The following is a 4,728-nucleotide window of genomic DNA, read 5'->3' as shown; positions in this document are numbered from 1 at the left end:
TCATGGACGCCGAACACCGTGTTGTCTATGCTGTCAGCTTGGGCTGATGCCATAGGTGACCGTACAGGAAAGGACGGTCTGACCGCCTGTCTTCGCCTTCCCCTTTCTGTTAATGACCCGGTGTTAAACCCATTTGTATATCCTCTTAATGTAGATAAGTGGTCTAAAGCTCGGAATACTAATCCGGACCTCAATATTACAATAACTCAACATTCTTATGTATATACTCACTTGCCACCCAATGACGATGAGGTCCTGGACGAAAATAGTCTATAACCCGAGTTCTTAATCTATTGTGTTGTTATCTTGTTAATATCTCTTGTTTATATTTATGTATGTATGTGTTAGTTGTTAAAACAAACTTGTTTCGTTATCAACTTTTGTATATTGATTCTAGTTTCGAAAATGTAAACGATCTGCAGATGTCGTAATTAGAATAGTTCCAACTGCACTATAGGCAAGGGGGCATGTCAGAACCCATTGTTCATATGCCTATAGTACAGTGGGAGAATTCCATAGTTTGATACAGAAGGCAGTCTGTCAATCATTTTGTAAGTAGGTCATGTAAGTAGGTCATGAGTGGAAAACTCCAGAGCCCAGTGACTATATATTAATGACCTAGAAAAGTTCCCGCCAATCTTATGTAAATTCATACCCCACTATTGGACTGTTCTAAATTATTCCTACCTGGCGGCCAGCGATTGGCTTGCTAGCCGTATAAGAGGTTGAAGCAGTTTCCGCCCAAGTTGGAGAACTCCACACACACCTCGTGGAGAACTCGGAGTATACTGTGGAGCCTGGCAAACTCCACGTGTGTTTCAGAGTGAACTTAGCGGCCTGATCAACCACTAAGGACTCCCTGTCACCGACCCAAGGGGGCCTAGCACACCCCCACCCGAGACGTAAGATGACTGCTGGCCCAAACACCCCGAACACCCCGAACACATTTGCAGACCGACCAAGCGAACTTTGTAATTTCTGCCCGACCCAAGTTTGTTTACAACCGTAATCAAAGCAAGCTTCTGGCCTGCACTGTACGAGCAGTGTAAGTAAACAATCTTTTGTTCAATCCAAACATGTGAGCACCTGATTCCACCCCAAGCATCACAAGTACCCGTCCACCGACCAGGGCTCCTAAGGCCCTGAACCCCGCGCCGCGGCTCTCGGCAGCGACAAGTAACATTGGCAGATTCCCCCTTGCCAGTCCACAATCCACCGCTGGTGACTGAAAGGCCAGTTTCGCACTTCTTCGATTGCAGCTGGGCGCTCCCAGTATTCCAGTGTGTCTGAGGCCCTGGCAGTGGGTGCGATCTGGGGTGTGGGAGCATGGGAATGCCCCACATTAGTCAAACAATAGCAAATGACTAGCAGTCCTGTCATGATGGCATTCCACCCCTTCATTGCTGGATGAGGATGGCGGTGTTCCTCTGGAGCAGGGTGATGTCTCCAGAGCGCCCTGAGGCCGCTACGACTGTGCCCGCGGATGGACCCATTCTGCAGGAACAAGGAAAAATGGAGTCTGGCTCCCCTTAGATGGATCTGACCTTGACACCCACCATGAGTTATGTGTGTCCCGTGCCATTAACACCCCTTCCCATTTGTCCCCCATTGGATGTTTAACTACTACCTGGTTTCCCACCTGGAGCTTCCCCCACCCGCCCCTTGGCTATTCCACTGCTGGCTCACAGGGCCCACTTTGATCAAAGGCTTGCTGCATGAGCATCCTCCAGCGTGGGGCCGATTGTTGGCCTGTTTGGCTGAGCAATTCAGGTGCAGGTTCCAGTCCTTGAGGCTGAACCAGCGGGCATTCGCAGGTTGCACTTTAAGATACCGTTGGTTCATTCTACCAGTCCATTAGATTGCGAGTGATAGGGAATGTAATAGGTCCACAGCACATGATGTTTCGCGGCCCACTCATAGACAAGATGGTTGCGAAAATGTCATAAGGCTTGCAGGACTGTGGTAGGCAACCTGTCAATTTGCTCTTTACTAAACCCTGCTGATAGTAATTCTCTCCACATTTCTGCCCATGGGGTTTTGGATTTTTCATTCCCCACTTTCGCGGACTTGGGGGACCCTGCCAGGTTGTCTTTCTTGGGGGCCACTACCATAGCCTTGGCAGTTTCTATTAGTTTGGGAAGCCCCGGCTTCTGCAAGATGGGCAAATCTGTACCAACTGCCGGATCACATTTCTTACCTGATGAGTTACTAACTCTTGTTGTAAGGCCAGTAGGGATGAGGTGCATTCTGTCAGTGCTCACCGACAGAAGTTCGTCCATATAGCTTCCGTCACTAGTTCTTCATCTAGAGTTTGCCTCCAGTTTCCTGCTCAAATGATTTCAGTTAATGCTATTTGATACAGACAGCGGATAGCTTCCTCTAAGTTAGCCCATGCCTGGGGAGAGAGTTAAGCTCTTCTTCCATGTCACCGTAACCAGCAGCACCTGCCTGTATTGCAGCAGAAAACAGAGGAATGTTGTGGACCTGCCTGACCCACTGACCCAACTGGATTTTGGGGTGGAGAACCAATTGTGTTGCCTCAGTGCGACTCACAGATACTGCCTAGGCTCCTTCACCATACATTCAAACTAACCAGTCTATTATTGGTTCCCCCGGTTTGGCCTTATGTTTTTCTTGTAATTCTTGGATTTCTGTGTGAGTGAAGGAGCGTGTCTCCATCCTGGGATTTCCCCCTTGTGGCCCCACACGGGTCACCACTACTGGGAAGGTTTGGGCTAACTCTCCTCCAAAATTCTCTTGGGCCAATGGGGCATAAGGAGGTGGGATCTCATGGAGTTATTCTGCAAGCCTCACATACTCATCATCTCCTGGCTTAGTTTCTGCAATTTCACCATACAGACCCTCGCTCTCTGGGTCATCCCACAGCTCAGTTTTTGGAATTCTGCCATAAAGTCACTGCTGAATCTTTTAAAAGGGAAGGTTCGACTGATAGTGCTACTTGCACCTTCTGCTCCAGGGAGGTGATTGCCTGTGTGACTAGAATTTTTCTCTCCCAATGCTCTGGTATCTCTAGTCAGTCTCGTGCTGCTCTGGCCGCTGCACAAGTCATGCTACTAGAATCCTTTTCTTCCCTCAGTTCACTTTCAAGCTGGGTTACCCGATCCCCTAGGGATTGGATCTTTTGATGGAGCTGAGTGGCTTCCTCTGTCCCCAGTCTTAGGCAGGTTGGCAGCAGCCAGGACAGGCATCCTTTCCTTGGTCTGCCTTTCTGCATGTCAGTGAATGCAGCCCACTGACAGGGAACTGTGGCAGGATCACTCCAGGTGGGTCTCAAACTTTCTTTATCCCACCCTGGATTCCTAATACCCATAACCTCTTCTATTAAAGCAATCAGCAGGGCCAACCCCTCTGCCCCCTCTGCACCATTCTTCTCCTTCATACTCTCCATCCTTGATCCTGTTTGTGATACCATTTGTCACAGACCAACTGGGCACTGTGAGTGTATCAATTTGGTTGCAGGCTGACTGGGTGCTGCAACTGTATCAGCCACTGGGCTGTTTGGTTCAGGATCAAGGAGGCAGAGTTGGGAGTGAAGCAAAAACAAGTTTCACATAACGGTAAAAATAAATTTTACTTATAGCAACAGAATAGCAACAAAAATATGTTTTAGCAGCAAAATATGGTTTACACACAACAGTTAATAAAAAGGTGAAGTTAATAAACAGACAATATAGCAATAAAAGTTAAAAATTGGCAGTGATAATAAAAACAGACAGATGAATTGACAAAGAGTTCCTACTTGTTTGGCAACTTATTGATAGTCCCTCAGTGCCAGGTACATGTCAAGTTGATCCAACGAAGTCAGGCATCCCCAATTGATGCTGTTAGAGGGAGCACCGGGGAAGCTCCCACAGTCATGATCTGGTCCTTGCTCACACTGGGAGTCTGGAGTCCAGGCTTGGAACAGCAATGACCATTCTGTTCCATCCTTCCTACTGGTCACCTGACATGTGTGTTCCTTTATATCTTGTCCTATGTTAATCTGTTGGCTTTAGAGTCACTCACAATCTTACCCTATGGCTGGTACCCTATGGGGTTAAAAGGGGTTAGAAAATATCATGAAAGGTTACTGCCTAAACTTGGGTTTACCCAATAAGCAAATCACACCACATCACTTTGGGGTCTGAGATTAGCATTTTTTTTTTGCCTAAGTTTAACTCACTTGGTTACTTTCTTCTGGAATTTTTTTGAAATGTGTTAATTATACTTTGTGGTCAGGTTTGTCATTTTTATGACCTTTAAGCAAAACCTGTTAGTTCAGCTAAAGTTTGTAGTTTTGTTTTCTAGTTCCACTTCTTGGGGTCCATGTTAGTCTTATGATTGGTACACACAGTTAATTTTAACATTATGGTTATACTAATGACAGGCAGGATATGTCTGTGGGAAACAATCTTGCAAGCTTTGCCTTAGCTAATATTAACTATATGCCATTGCTAGATGCTCTTAAGAAGTAAGTCTTTTTTGTTATAATTTGCTCATTAACCCCTTTTGGTTCTGGCCATCACAGCCCTCCCTCCTCTTCCATGAGGCAGGACCCAGTGGGGGCCATTTCCCACTCAGAGGGTATATGGTGAGTGTCCTAGGTGCCGGAGGACTGGCTTAGGTGACCACACTGCCCTATAATTTGGTGTCATCTGCAAAATTGGCCAGCGAGCTTTTCACTCCCTCATCCAAATCATTGACAAAGATTTTTAAAAGCACCGGTCC

This window comes from Alligator sinensis, unplaced genomic scaffold, assembly GCF_000455745.1.
Source record: "Alligator sinensis unplaced genomic scaffold, ASM45574v1 scaffold1_1, whole genome shotgun sequence".
NCBI classification, from domain to species: Eukaryota; Metazoa; Chordata; order Crocodylia; family Alligatoridae; genus Alligator; species Alligator sinensis.
The sequence above is the reverse complement of the archived record's forward strand: the minus strand, read 5'-3'. Positions refer to the sequence as shown.